Raw genomic sequence first — 16,645 nt, forward strand, 5'->3', positions numbered from 1 at the left:
GTGTGATTCTGTAAGTTACTATTTATAACTTGTCCACTGTTACAAACTGACTTTCCAGCCCCTTTCCCATGTTTCTTAATAAGAAGTCTGACCACACAAAGATCTTCTCAGACTCTGGTAAGGACCAGCAACAAAAGCAGAAATCTTGCAAATATCTAAGAAAGGTACCAAACTTTTGCAAACTCTTCAGAAAAAGGAAAAAAGATCTTAGTATGTTTTTTGGAATTCACATAGCTACAGCTTTTTTCTTTATTAGACCCAATATATTTTGGGTGATACGGAAAAGGCAGGGGGAGAGAGAAGAGAGAAAACAGACAAGGTAAAAATGGGTGAAGCAGACCTTCAGGGAGAGAGGAACTTGATCACAAGTCACTGTGACCCACATTAAAAATCTTTGTCAACACTAGACTGATGTGTTTAGAATTTTGCCAGTTGAATGTATATTCAGATAAACAGATAAATTAGGTTAAATTTATTACAGTTTATAAGCTTTCTACTTTTCCAGACACAGAAAAGCAATATGAATGCACAACTGCAATAAGCCCAGAGTGTTCACTGATTTAATCATTTGCAACATATGAGATATATAGTAGATATCCAACACTTCTGTGTGTCACAGGACTCACTGGCTAGAGACAGCTGTCTTTGTTTGTTTTCAGCAGATTTCCTCTATTACACCTACTGAAGTTACTTGAAAGAATTTAATATTCTCACTTCCTTCTAGGTAAATCATGCCTGTGTTTTTCCTACCAGAGTTTATTGTCTTTTTCTGTATTGTTTAGATTGAGGTCAATGGTTCTGGGCTCTGTTTCCTCCGTAACTACCTCAGTTCACTGCCTCTCTTCCAGTCAGGAAAACCAGTGTGACAGTCAACAGCAAAGTGAAGGTCAGAGATTTCCTTGGCTGGCCTTCTGCTCCTTCCCGCAGCAGTCTGAGTCAGCAGGACTCCTCACAAATCAGATCAGCCTGATCTTTTGAGGGCACTCAAAGGAATAAAACTTTATGACTGATGTTTTCTTTGTGAGAAATACAGTAATTTCTAATCTAATTCTTAAGTCTAGCAGAGGATTCTTCTTTGCAAAGTGTTAAGCAGTTCTCTGTTAAATCTGGTGCACATCCTACCATGGGAGTTTGTCAGACTATTGAAGTAGGCTTAATCTGAAACCTACAGAGATTTAAGTTTCGTTGAATGTCTAGTTAGATAGCAAACAAGTAGAAATTTATATTTTTTTTAATAATGCTTTTCTTGAATGTTTGGGGAACTTGGTTGATCCACTTTTCACAATAGTTAGAACTATCAAAATAAGCCATTCTTGCATGGAGTATTTCATTAATGCTCCCTCTTACCATCCACCGAAAATATGCCATTGAAGATGGACAGATTTATTTTACACCTGTAAATCTAAACTTTAAAAACTGAGCATTGATTCTGGTTTCTGGTTATGCAACATGAGCTAGTTTACAGATTTCAAAAAGCTTTCAATATTTTTTGATATCCTGTGGAGCTATGGTATCAATACTATATAAGCTTTGATAAATGGAGCCTTATGAGACCAGAAGCTACCCTCAAGCAGTTGGTTGATGGGACTTCATTGTGAAGCCAATTTCTTTCTGCAGTTCCAGGGGTTGTTTTTAAAAGTTGACTTTTTTTTTTTAAATTTACTCTGTGCCCCTGAGCAAAGTAAAAATGCCCTGTCAGTCAAAATATAACCTCATTATTAGGTAGAGAGACCTTAGCAGCTTTACCTGACTATAGTAAAAAAAAAAAAAAAAAAAAAATTAAAGACAAATAACAGGATAATGATAGAAGATAACTTTCAGTCTGATGGCCTAAAAGCTCTAACCATGATACTCTGGTCAAGAACAATCTCCTGTCCCTTACTATTTCTGAAATTCAGAGTGTTTAATTCTCCATTATTGTTAGAAGGGAAAGTTCAAGATACAGCACCTGTCGCAACTAATGAGAAGCTGATTAAAGAACTGTATGAGGCACCCAGGTAGAAAGTGAGAGTCACAGCTGTGGGTATTTCACAAATGTAAGGGCAAGATTGGCTGACAAGACAAGTAAAATGCAGAGAACTACTGAAACAGACAGGTAATTCACATGCAGAGTCAATAAATAAAGCTGACGGTCTCTTCACAGCATATTTCAGAAATTTCCTTGTTTGCTAGCACAAGTTCTCTTGAGACAGACAAGAACATCTAGCTTCAAAGGACCTGTTTCTATTTATTGCACATAATCTACCCGGGAACAGACAGATAGCGACACTGGTCAGGCATTACCTGAGGACACAGGACACCTGTGTTCAGCTTCCTCTGCTTTCACACAAGTCAATTCTATTCACATCTTCAGCAGGACTCATATACTATCATGTTATACTCCCTCGTGCGGTAGGTGCCCAGCTCCCAGAGAAGGCTTCCACAGGAAATGGGCAATGGGAATCCTACACCCACAACACCCTAAGGATCTTAAATCCACATATCCCTCTTCTTAGCATGATGGTCAGAGCAGAGACTAAACCCAGAGTACTTCCACATAAGTCTAGATCATTCTCATCTGAGGCGAAAGATAGGGCTTTGAACGTTTGGGAAGGACCTTCAACACACAGCTTATTGTTTCACCACCAGCACTATCTCTGTTTCTGAATAAAAGCAGCCATGGCTGTTCTCTTTTGTGTTCAACCTGCTTCCATCACTCTGAATAGGCTGGCCAAACTGGACCCCTCATGAGATGTCAAACCAGGGAAGCCTATTTTCTGAATTCTGATTGTGCTTTCCTGCTAGGACACTTGGTCCTGCCAAAATGGTATCACCGCTGAATACAGAGAGTGGTACTTAATGAATTTACTGGCAAAATTTTAAGTGCCTCTAGGCTTTCAGAAACCAAATTGATTACAGGTGACTTAACAAACAAACTGAAATTTTGGCATCTAAGCCTCACCTTAGGAACATGATTCCCTTTGTTGACCAGGACAGATGAGTCTGTCTATAGCTAAGGGCTACATATATCCTGGTAAATTAAGCAACACCAAATGCCTTTCCTGTTAAAGTGCTAGAACAGTCCTGAGACAGTTTTGGTCTGGGCCAACTAGCATGTAGGAGAGTGCCAGATTACAGCTAATTCCTAGGCACAGTGCAGGAGCTAGAATAGGCCAGAGACTCCTTCCAAAAGGCAGTTTGGGTTTCTGAGGGTAAGAGAGTTTAACAGTATGGACATAGGTCCTTCCACTCCAGTTGCAAATACATTAAAAGCTAAGCTCCCTTAACAGGGCAATGAGGGCCAGATACAGGAATCTTTTAATATCTCAGCAATTATATTCCACAGTTCTTCAAGACAACAAAGCAAAGACCAAAAAATAAAAAAGAGAGAGAGAAAAGATTACACAAGGAAGATTGTTTATTTTTTCCTGTAGTAGGAGCTTTCTGTTCTTGAAGTCAAAAAATCTGCTAATGGCAAGACATGTTGTATTCTTATGTTATAGAGTTGCTCCTGAAAATGGAAACACAGCCTCACAGCTGATAAATAGCCAGAGAGAGCATTCACCAGGCTGATTATAAATACGTGCTCAGATAGCTCGGGGACTCTGAGGATTGGAATCATGAGATACTCTATGTGGCAACACACTTATTTAAATACCTCCTCTTCCACCAGGAGTTCAGCCATTACTCAAAGAGAGGAAGCATATTCATTCCTGAGTGCTCCAGGCATGGGACAGTTATGAAAAGCTTTCTGCACAAATGAAGCAAATGTGGTATCCCACAGGGAGACCAAACAACAGCTTCTGTCACAGTCTCAGAAACTACAGTACCTGAATGAATGGAGGCTAGAAGGTAGCTGGGTTCATGGACAGCAATGTTTATTGAAGTCTGTCACTGCCTCTTGAGGGTTATTTGTGTGTGTTTAAAACTTTATACAATGGCAATAGATACAGCTGACAGCATGAAAACAATTAGATTAACATATAAACAGTTGAGGCTATAATGCTATTAAAATGGACATTCAAGGAAACTGTAGCCATTTCTACAGCTGATTTGGAAAGTCTCTCTTTGGCAGACCATGCTAGATTGTCATTCTAAATGCCTGTGCTTCCCATGCTGGTTTCCTGAGGAAGGGTTTGTGGACGGACTTATTTATTACATTTTTTCCCCCCTTCTTAGCCATAGCTGTGGATTCCCCAGCCATGTGAAAGTAGTCATTAATTGCCTTGTTTGGCCAGGAGAAATCTATAAAGAAACAGGCTCTTGTCCAGAGGATTCCTGGAATTTTCTCCTAACTTTGTGTAAGAACTTAATAAAATCAAATTTAATTTTATGTAAGATTTGTCACAAGGCTATAGGTGTTTTGTGAGAACAGAGAAGAACTGAAATTGTGTTTACTATTCTGAAGTAAATCATATCAAATGAAATTCAGGTGGGACTTGCTAAGGTGATCATCCCCCCAACTGCAGTAAGATCAAAAAGATCGGATCCTATTATCATATATGAGAACTGAAGAAAATCAGCATCACCTTCAACATCTCTCATACCCTGAAGCTTTTTGAATGCATGTTTCTTTGGTAAGCTAGCCTGAGACTGAAATAAACTTCTACAAAAAACAATGGACAATCCCAACACTTATGACCTTCTGTCCTTCAAGTGTCAGCCTTTCTTCTTCTGGGAAACAGAAAGCAACCCATTCTTATATGTTTTTAAAACAAACACTCCAGTACACATACCTCCCCCTTTGGAGAATGGCATACAGAGCAAACACCTAACAGATTTTAGTCACATTGTTTAATACACTGTTAGAAGAGGAACAGATGCTACAGTAAAAAATGCATTATGAAGTCAGTACAGCATAAAACATAGTAAAATACTACCACTTCACAAGACATTTATGCACTTGGCACTGAACATGTGAAACTTAACAAAATACTACCTTACATAGAGTGCAAGCCTTACTTACAGAAGCTATGTCCCTGACAATACTATCCATCATTTTCTGAAGTCTGCAGTTCTATGCTATTTTGTAACCCCATCCATACAGTCGACATTTGCTCATATACTTACAGAGTACTATATGCAGCACAGCATCTGAACACTATTGTTCAGACTGAACGGGTATGATTGAAGTATGATTATGGAGTTCTGTGTTATTACATACCTATTGGGCAAAAGCAACCCAAAGTGCTATATATAGTTTCAGCTAGTTGGAAGGACTTACATTCCCCCATTCTTGTCAAATGAGGAATTAGCCATTTTGAGTCTGACTAAATTACTACCCCTCCCCACGCTTCAGGATATCCCTGGCTATGAAAAGGTTTTGAAGAGAAAGAACTAGAGAAACAACTTCTGCTCGTCCATCTCCTAAAGAAACCAGAACAACAGGCGACGTCAGCCCGATGCTGCTTGCTGTGGTATGCTAGCTCACTGCCTGATACCAGGTTCAATTTAAGATCCTGTTCTTCAGCATAGATCAAGGCCTGGGCCTTGTACATCTCATGTACTACCTTGCTTGACAGCTTACCATGACCTAGCATGACAGCTGTAGTCATCAGTAATCACTGCCAAAAGGGAGGATCATAGGAGTGGGTGGAAAGGAAATCAGACATTCCTGGCAGCTGGCCCACAGCTCTGAAGCTTCCTTTCACCAAATATCAGACTGAAAACAGATCTCCGTTTGCTGAAGAGAAAAGTATGGGCTTCCACTTTTCAATCACTTTTCCTTAGTGCAACATACAAATGGTTTCCTTCCCCTGAAGAGAAAAGGAGAAAAGAGAAAAGGCGAAAGGAAAAACACGTGTTCATCCAGCAGAGTAAAAACAAAGGGCCAGAGGACACTATTCCTTACTGGTTTGTTACAGTCATTTTTGTTAGCAATGGTAGATTAGACAGGCAGGGAATGATGGCCCTTGGAAAGCAAAACAGAGAAGTGTTTACCATATAAACAGAGAATTAAAGAGTTACACAACACAAAGTTTTGACTTGTTTTTTGATGAGTGTCCTACACAGAAAAGAATATATTACATCAGAATTTAATATTTGCTTTTACTGTTAAATTCTCACATCAAATCCAGTAATTAGCTACAATGCAATTCCTCTTAAGGGCTCATCAGGATTGTCCCTACTCTTAAGGACAATGAACCAAATTTCTCTCATAAATAATTTGTCAGAACCCAAATAAATTCTATGGAGTTTATTCCCACAAGTTGCACATCTCTTGCAAATGCTAAAGAGGTTCTGCTTGTTTGGCTAAGACTGCATCTTTTTAAGAGCAGATGGAGAGAAGAAAAAAGAGGAAAAACTGCCAACAGGATTGTGAAACAATACAGTCTACAAATTTATTGATTTGAAAACAAATAAGTAAGGTTTAGTGGCTATGTCCACCATGATAAAACTCAAAATTTTGAGAATTTCCCTGGTATCTTGGCTTGCCTATAATTTCAAAACAGCATTGTGAAATCCTCCAGCTATTCACTCCAGCTGAGCCTGCTTAATTAGAATTCCTAAGCACTTAGACATATTTCCTTAACAGTCAATGATACAAATAATCACTTCAGGAGACAGTAAAATATATAACAGACTCTTTTTTTTAATTATTATAAAACTGAAACACAAAAGCAATAGCACCAGCTCTCCAATGCATTTTTGTCGAATCAAATGGAATCAAAACCATCCCAAAGTTTCTGAGGTTGTACACACATGCACTTTAAAACCCTCTCTCTAACCCCTTCACCACTACTCTTTAAAACCGACTGAACATGCAAAGACGTTTCAAGCACCACGGCAATGTTGACTTGGAGCATTGTGAATTCCTACCAAAAGGCTGTGGGAAGCATAGTAAAATGATAGAAAGTTGTGTTTATTAATCTGTGATGAAAACCAGGCTTCTGTTGATGGAGGGGGCAGGGGGAAAGGTAAAGATAGGCTTGTCTGTTTAATGCTTGGCTCAGATTTTTTTTGAAAAGCAAGCAGCTGAGTGCATTGCTTCTGGCTGCATCTTTCTGGAGGTTCCTGATTGCTAGCATTCACAAAACACAAGTTATGTAATGCTCTCCTATCAGGAATTGGAGTTGAAAAACATTTGATGAAGTCTCATGCTGTTCTTGCCAAAGTAATTGTTTCAGATAATGAAAAGTCTGTATCACCCTGATTCAGCTGTCTCAACCCTCTCCAGTGGCAGTACTTCATGCTCTCCCTCTTCTCTTCTCCTCCCTCCCTCCATCACAACAACCACTGCTCATTTCTTTAGGGAGAATAACCTCTTCCCTAAACCACTTCATTGGCTTCTGTGAGAGGAAAAGAAAAAGAAAGGAGAACACCTGTACTTTTGCCCCTTCTGTGCCTCTGAAACAGGATGTTTTTCCCTGCTTGTCATTTGAAAAGTTCCTATGTTCTTGACATGTGCAAAAGAAACACTGGATTTATCATCTAAGGTATATGCATCACATGGCAGAATTGACAGAATGGCTCTTCTGACCTGATTTGCAGGGTAAACTGCCTTCCAGAAATGTGCTCATTTCTCTTGGAATCATTTGAGGTACGTTTCCAGAAAATGTTGTAACTTTTCACAGAAATTATTATTGGATAACTTGCTGACTGCAAATTTCATTTGCAGTCACTCTGCCACTTTGATATCATTAAAATCAATCAGGCACAGAGATGAGAGCATGTAATTATTCCAGGTATCTAAATTAGAGTACATAAAGAGGAAAATATGCAGGACAGCTCTCTCTTTCAATCTGTACTCAATGTCTTTATGCCTGTACATGAACATATAAATATTAGCCAATATATTTCAACATGTAAATAACAACAATTTGCTTCCATGGTAAAATTCAAGTGTAAAAAATAATAAAAGTTTTAAAATACTATTGCAATAAGATTCAGAATTAGTATAAAATGCCTTCATCAAATATCTCATCAAAATGAGGGTTAAACTCTAAACACAATTAAACTGTGTTTCTTTTATAACTCTGCTTCCAGTATAGTAGTGAATACAACTAATAAACAGCTTGTTCTTTAAAGAAGAGCAACTGAAATTTGATTTATGTCATTGTGTCTAAGTAAATATGAAAATTAGGACAAAGTGTCTTTGGGACCATGACACTCAGTCAAAGGATTCACATTTCTTTCAACAGACTTCAGCACAGATGTTTGGAGCAAGGATATCTGAGAAAGATGTGTTTAATGTTAAAGTAATGATTTACAAGGTACTGGAAAAGTGTACTGATAGAAACCTTCAAAATACAATTAGATAGATTGACAGATAAAATATCCATATGTAAATCTCAACGGATTTCATCATGTGTGTTGAAATAAATGAGATGAAAGAGGAAGAATATAAGTTATTTCTAAAACAATAACAAAGAATTTTATTATTCTTTCAGATATAGTTAATTTTTAAAGAACTTAATCACCTTAAATTTATGAGGCTTTTATTCTTTAAGTATTTCATCTTAAATTTCAGGGATTTTGTTTGCTTATTTGTCTCTACTAGTTTCCTTTATAGTTAAAAGTGGTAATTCCTGGAAAGAAGGGAACAGAAAGGTGTCAGACACCATTTATCTTGAATTCAGTCTCCAATTCTTTGTCAAGCAAAGCTCAGAAGCACTTCTGCCGTTATTTCGTGTTCTAAAAAGCCTCAAGCTGTATATATGGAGGGAATGAAAAACTGTTTCAATAAGAGAAACATTTAGAATTATTACTATTAAGGAAGGAAGGATAAGCTTTAATCAAGTTTCTTTTCACTTCATCATACCTTCCATTTGAGCAACTCCTCTACATGCTTCAATTTCTTTAAGGATAAAATGGGGCTAAACGTAATGTCTTCTTAAAACGCTTTGAATTTTTCAGATCAAAATGGCTACAGAGATGTACTGCTGTTGGACCTATACCTACAGAAATCAAACAAGGTTCACAAATTCAAACATGGTTCATAGACTATGTCATCCCAGTCTAGAGCTCTAAGAAAACAGAATAACAACTATGGCAAGTGGTAGCTTGCTGCTTCATGCAAAAGCATTGTGAATGAAACATATAGAGCAGCAGCTGGATAGGCAGAGGATATAAATTCTGATTTGTATGGCTTACAGTCATTGAATATCAGAACATAAACAAAATAAAATTTTTATTGCTGCTAGATTTATATAATTAGGCTTCCTTCCTCCCTCCAGCATATTAAACTCTGAAATCTTAATGACTCATTTATTGTTGCACATGCTTTGCAAAATAATGCCGGTTGCCTATGAATCGACATAAAACAATTTACTGAAGATTCTGTTGGATTTGTAAGGTGCATGAAATGACAGCTTATGCATATGTTGGAAAGTACCACAAATTCTTCAAGTCCCAAGTACCAGTTCTGGAGTCTGTTTTGAACAAGACTTTTGGTCAGCTGCATCAAGAGTCATAGTACAATGTTAGTTAATATTTGAAAACTTTTGTGGCACCCTTGAATTAGCCTGGATTTAAATAAGGCATATAATAATGTATCTGGGCCTAGTGGTATGTACACTACCACAAAACAGAAGTCGCTGGTATAGAGAGTGAGAACAGAATGAGACCCCCACCACACTTTAAAATATTATTATGGAAAACAGAAATTTAACTGACCTAGATGCTGACATGAATAAGAAATCAAGTTATGACCAAATAAAACAGAATGAAAAGCCCAGTCCTGAAATGAACCCTTTGCAATAAACCACTTTCTGACCAGTATCATTGACTTCAGCAGTGTTCATAAAGACACAGAAGCCTGGACACTTTTCAGATTATTACTGAGGAAGAGAATTTTTTATAGTATCTAATCTTTAAAACACAATTACAACATATCTGTGTAGCCAAACTTCCATTTTAGAAAATGCAGACTGTGGGCATCACATCCAAAATACACAGGTGAATTTGGGAAAGCTGGGAAACTGGTGGGAAACCCTGTAGTGAAAACAACCATTTTCACCAGTTTGCTCTGCTAGTTTTTGATCACCAACAGGTTAAGGCTCACTGAAAGGACTTTCATCAAAACAGAAAGCATTAAACTCTCATTCCCTGGTAAAGTTTCACTCTTGATTTTTGAAATGGAAGAATTTTACTAAAATGTCTCTTTTTAACTGAAGCTTCTGCATACTCAAAAAGCAGCAATACACATAGCTATCATAAGTGTTTTGACCCATTTTACATTCAAATTTGATCACATTAATTTTGTGTAACTTGTTAATGAATTATAACACATTGCTGTGTTTGTACTTACATTAAATGAAGTCTGTTTTTTTTGTTTGGGACTTTATTTTAATGTAATCTTTCCACATTTCTCAGAAACATGTGCCAAAAAGTGTTTCAGCAGTGCATGTTGTTTCATCCCCCTTTGAATATCACTCTATTTTAGAATATAAGACAGTACTGAAAATAGAGTCCACGTTTGTTTGAATGCTGTCAATGTTGGCAATGTCGGCAAGATTCATCTCAACTACTTTTACCTGTCTAAAAGTTGGGTACCTCCTCTAAACGTCACCTAGGATTTCTTCACACTAGCCAATGGAGAAAATGAGGGATTTCCAGAGAGCAATCATCTCATCCTAAATTTAGGTGTCTTACATGGTTCAGATGAATCACCCTCTGGACACAGGTCTTTTTCTATTCATATTAAAAAAAAAATTGTAAATGACTCACGTGGATCAAAAGCCTAATTTAGACCATTAAGGCTAGGTAAAATGAATCTTGCCTTTACTAATCGGCACCCACTTCAGGTCAGGCTACCTTAGATTTACACCATGGGCTGTCCTAGGCCATGGTGAGACATATCACGCGAAATCTCCACTCATTAGCAAGAAACAGCTTACGGATGCCAGATACTTCTGTTAAGAACATTAACTATAACAGTCCCTACGGCATAGTGATTCATGAAATTACATTGTTTATAGCATCTTTATAATGAAGGAAAATATGTAGTTTCCAAAATAAACATTGAAGAAGTGCGATATTAGAGAAGTTTATAAGATTCCAAGTAGTTAATAATAAACAGGACAAAAACATCTCCATATGTTGGCAGAACAACTTCTCATGAATCATGCACCTACTGTGAACAAATATTTGTTGGAGGGGTTTGTTGGGGTTTTTTGATGTGTCATATTGCATTCATATGATGACATCTGAGAAGAGAAGATGAGCAAGGAAAGAATAAATGTTTTGGATTTTAATAATAGCCATCTTTTAACCCTTGACTGGAGGGTCTGTTCCAAGGCCTTCCAGTAGTACTCCTGTCTAGTAGCAGTCATATCACTGAGCCGTCTGAGACAGGTACCTAAATAGAAAAATAGGAGAATGAACTCAAAGTGGAAAAAATTGTATCCCAATGAACTAGCAATTTAAGATAATGATCTAAGAGTTGACAAATACATAATAATCTCAAGAAATGACAGAGAATTTTACAGCTAATATCAGCCTCACTAATTGTCATCACAGATGATCTAATGATGTTGTGATCAGTGCAGGAGAAGCACAAGCATGATCAGATAAAAGCCTTGAGACAGCTATCTGACCATTGGCTGAAATGTTCCCCCTCAGCATTTAAAGTAGTTTAACTCTCTGTACATGATCTCAGAAAGGGCTGATAGAAATGAAAGAGCTCTTGGATGCTGGAGACACTAGATCTCCCAAACTCCATTTTTCCCTCCCTCCCATGCTACTATTGGCAGCAAAATGCTACAGAAGACATGGTAGGTCACTTTTAACATAATGATGTCATGAATATTGCCACAGCTTTCTCTGAAAAGATTGGACAATGCTGTAATAAGATCACTAGTAGCCAAGGGACCTTTTCTTGTATCACCATGTCTGAAGCAGAAATAATGGTAATAACAAGGGGAATTTGGGGAAGCAAAAGGCTGCTGTAGACATGAGAACTATATCTATGTCTAACAGAAGGGAAAGATCTTTCTCTTGAGACTCTTGCTAGTTATTCCTCACCGAGTTTCCTCTCTGAATGCAACATCCACTGCCTGTAAAGCCAATGAACAAGCACAGTATTGCAGGCTAATGGAGAGGGCAGCGCAAATCTCAAGTAGAGTACATTATCAGTACATTTCAAGATGGAGAAAGGATACAATTGCTACAGTGTCTGAGACTATCATGAACATTATAGGAGGAGCTCCAGTTAAGGCAAAGAAAAGGCTACAAGCTCCCTCCTGGTGTCATGAACTTACAGTGCCTACCAGAACAGGTCTACGCTGAGACATCCACCTCTGGCAACTGCAAGCTATGAATGTTGAAAGGCATGAACTGAACCTCTTTCTTAGGCATTTTGGTTAAATACTTGCTAAAAAGGACTGAGAAAAAAAGAGCCAAACTACTTCAGTGTTATAGTTGTTATTTTTTCCTAAATGGTCTGGGAGAAGATGTTGAAACTTATGATTTCCACAGATACTATTTAACAAAAAAAAAGAGGTGTTGCAACAAGAATACACAAACAGAATTAAAGGGTGCTGAAATTACAGGCAAAAGCATAACCAAATGAGAAGGGATTTGGAAATTCAGTTGAATCCATCTGGAAGAAGACATCCCCATGCATGTCCACAATCAGATGAAAAGCTCAAGGAACAAAGAACAAAAGACACCTGTGAGTGATTGCCGACGGCCAGCTACACAACAGCTTGCAACACAGCTGCAAAGATTAATACAGCTTTGTGTTGCATGCGCATATGCATCTTGAGATAGTGCAGACTGGACATTTAAATTGTGCAGTTTTGTACAGTTCTCATATGATCCTATATGGAATACAACAGTCAGCCGAGCATCGGATCCACCAGAACCATGTGATGAAAACTAGGGAAGTTTCAGAGCTGGGTAATGCTTTATAATAAATTATTATTGAATTCTCTGTATAAGCATATTTATAGCACTTCTAAGAGCTCTCAGAGAAAGGACTGTAAACAGCAGTCTGGTAATATTTACAATGTAAACACAAAGAATGGAGGGAATGAATTATAACTGTATACACAGAAAAGTAATGCATCTATTGAGAAAAAAATCATGACAAAAAAGTATCAGGCTGTGGAATAATGTCTTCAAAAATATGAAGGAATCTTCACTGCGTGAAATTCCATTAACACCGTAGAAGACCAGCAACTTTAATAGGTCTTTTACAGAATGTAGTTTTCAGACCCTATCCTGTATTAGAGCTTTCTAACTATTGATTGGCATGAGGTGGAACCTAAAGAATCTGAAGGCAACATAAAACAGTCATGAAAAATTTTCCTACATTTTTCTGCCAGAGACTCCTTTGAGGTTCTACTTGCCGACCTGAACTCCAGGCAGGATACACAGGGCCAACCCAAGCCCCCTGGAACAAAGCTGCATTACTCAGATATTGTACAGTTTCTTTGGACAAATAAAGAACTTCCCAGCTTTAGAATTTAGCTTTTTTTCCTGTTTGAATCCCAATTTTTCATAGTTTTGCATCTTGCAAGAAAGAATTTCTCCAAGGTCTGTTTCTTTCTGCTGTACTAGATGGATGCAGCATGTCACATAGACCTATCTTAATGCATAGATGCATAAGAAGTAGCAGATGGAAAATAGTCACAAGTCACTGCCTTCACTATATCAGCTGACTAACTGTACCTGAAAAACTGACTTATCAGGTGCAGCAATTTATACAGTCTGTGTTATAGTTTAACTGTTGGTACAGCAAAATACATTGTGTTATCCACTGCATCTTTTACAAGACATGTTTCTACAATAGGAAGGATACATTTCCCCATAGTCCATCTGCACTGCTCTATGCAGCAATTATTGTTAGCCTGCAGACGTCTCTAATCACTGAGCAGAGAGAAAAGAATTTTTCTAATTGTTGAGTGGTTTAGTTTCCCAAAATAGTTGACCTTCTTCCTTTTTGAAAAAAACTTTCCCCTGCTTCTCTCCCTCCCTCCCCACCCCCTTCCGGCTGGCAGACATTAGAAGAGAGCTGGGTTTGTTTTCACGGTAAATGGGAGGCCAGGACAGAGATAAGACTGATCTCAGAGTTTCCAGCTGTAATATTTGAATTCTTTACAACTACACACATGTAGAACTCAGAACCTAAACGAGTTCATTAAGAGCAACATGTGTAGAAAACTCAAAGCACCAAAAAGGTTTGAGCAGCAATAGCAGGGTTCTTGACCTGAAAGCAAATATTCCAGCTAAAAGACAAGGGTTATTTGGACCCAAAACTGCTAGACACTACAGCTGAGCCCTACATCCACATATAAGGATATGTCAGATTTTCAAGAGCATAGAAAATCCAGGATCTCATAGCAAAATTAGACAAAGTCAAGCATTTTTAAGCCACCTGAAGTTGTCCTTGTAGGGCTCAGGAAGATAACTCCAAGGTCCACTTAAAAAGAAGAGGAAAAAACAAACTGTCTTTCACAGAAAAGTTTCTTTCCTTATCTCCCACCAACAGACATAAACGTGTACCCAATCACCCTGACAATGCTGGTTTTCTGCTTTGAAGTTTAGTTATAATTTTGACATACAGAATTCTGGTCTCCAGCTTCATCCTAATATTGCTGATATTAAGTATTTATATCGCTCATTTTCACCAAAGACCTTAGGGTTTTCTTCTTCTACATAGTGATTTATTTATTTTTTTGGGGGTCATTGAGAAGAATGACAAAAACATATTTCCACGAGGTAGAATACGAACTAGTTAGGATTTTCAAAAGTGAGCAGTTACATTTTTTAGAATAACATTTTAAGATCCTTGAAAAGGGTCTCATCTTCTGCTGCAGAAACTCAGAACTGCTCTGAATGGAAGACTCAACATTTCAGTAGGAAAGGGGGTAAATATACAAATTTTGTTACTAGAATGTTTTTGACAGGATTGTCTAAAATGTTCAGATAATGGGCATCCGGAGGTAAAAAAAGCTGGCGTGAAACTCCCAGCCCTTGTATTAACTTTATTAACTTTAAAGCCTTTACTAAATGAGTGTTCAAGTCAGTAGTAGTTTTGGGGGGGATTTTAATGAAAATTCTTCTCTCATTTACGCATTTCAAACTGAGGTTCACAAAGTACCACATGCTTCTGGAAGACTCTGAAATCGTATTTGTAGCTCCTGGCCTTGCAGCTGGGAGCGTCGCTGCCCTAGGACCCAAACCAAAAGGCTGACCTCAAGCCTGCAGACTCACTGGCACAGACCTGGGTGTCAGGAAACCTCCTGTCTCCAAGTGAGGCTCCCCGGATCTCAACGACAGCAGCTCCCAAGCAAACTGCAGTGAGGCAGTCAGTGTTACAGAAAACTAAAAGGGTTTCCTTAAAAAAGGCACATTTCATTAGCAAGCCTTTTTAGTTTCTATTGGCAGATCAGACAAAGCTGACACTTTGCAGTACACTTTGTTTCATCCCGTTCAGTTTTCTGACAGAAGATGTTTTGTGGGAAAGTCTCTGGACAGCTCTAGCTGTCAGTGCATTCTTACCTTAAAAGCAACTTTTTCTTTTTATTTCAAGATTAGTCACACAGAAAAGATCACTTTTCAAAAGTATTGTAACTAGTGCAGTGAGCCCTACTGTTACTCTGGAAGTTATCAGGCATACTTGAGTTTTGTTCTTATTTCCTAGAGACCTTCTGGACAGTTTGTGTGTGGTCCAAAACCTACTGATGAGAACGTTCAGACGACAGATACCGACAGGTGGATCGCTGTTGCCGACCTGGTGATATGGGTGTTTCCAGCCCTGGCATTAACTACTTTGAGGCCTTCATTCAGTATGCATTTCAAGTCAGTGGGAACTATTTCTATCCTGCCCTGACACAGATGCTTGCAAATGAAACGGCGGTAGGAAGCACTCTCATTTCTTTCAAATCTCAGAAACCTTATTTCAATTTAGGTTTTAGAAAAGACTTGGGAAGTCCTAATGATTCTAACTGGTTCATTCCAGGACAAACACAGGGAGAAGAAAAACGAGGCTTTCCCCCTCTTGTTGCAAAAGAGCAAAGCTGATTGAAAGCCCACGGAAGTGAAGAGGAGCAGAGGTACGCGGTAAATCTGCCCTGGAGGTGCCTTAGCAAAAGGTTATGGCACACTTATTCTTGCTCCATTTAAACCGGCCCCATTCAAACCCCACATATTAGAGCAGTTTAGGAGCTGCTCCAAATAAGGCCAATTGGAGGTGACTCCTCTGCAACTAGTTGTTAACTGACATTACGCAGCCACATTCACTCTTACACTGTGCCCTCTTGAGGGCAAGCCACAAAAGGCCCCACTCCACCGCTCCCTGCCGGCAGTGGCTGCCCTTGTGCAACGTGATTCTCAGCCAATTCTGCCAATTTGCACCTCGAGAGGACCAAAGTGGAGGCGATCTAGGATGAACCTTGTGCCTCAGGTGTTGAGAAAGTACATTAATACTCTTCACAGCAAGCTCGAAGACTGCTCAGACCTTAGCATACCTGGAAGAGACAAAACCTAATGATTTTTGCCCACACAGCCATGTCAGCTTTGTATATGTTACAAGAGTCATTCCAGTTGTGCTCAGGTTGCTAGGTTAATGACAAGGAACTTTCTATTTTTTCACAGTACAACAGACAGCTGGACAGATTGCTGCTGACAATGCTAATGTCTGTCGCAGACATAATGCTGACCATTAAAGACTGCTGGGACTTAATGCGTGTGTTTGCTCCATAGAAAATGCTTCTCCTGC

The 16,645-nt window shown here is 38.5% G+C and overlaps 1 long non-coding RNA gene across 1 annotated transcript in view; it reads left to right on the plus strand.

The window, feature by feature from the left end:
• LOC136991662 (uncharacterized) overlaps nucleotides 1–15,958 on the plus strand; it is a 114,344-nt gene extending 98,386 nt beyond the window's left edge. The window contains exons 2-3 of the long non-coding RNA XR_010883872.1: nucleotides 15,569–15,783; nucleotides 15,887–15,958. This is a non-coding gene — a long non-coding RNA (uncharacterized lncRNA). The remainder of the gene's footprint in view (nucleotides 1–15,568; nucleotides 15,784–15,886) is intronic.
• Nucleotides 15,959–16,645: the final 687 nt, after the last annotated feature.

Source organism: Apteryx mantelli, chromosome 3 (genome assembly GCF_036417845.1).
Source record: "Apteryx mantelli isolate bAptMan1 chromosome 3, bAptMan1.hap1, whole genome shotgun sequence".
NCBI lineage: Eukaryota > Metazoa > Chordata > Aves > Apterygiformes > Apterygidae > Apteryx > Apteryx mantelli.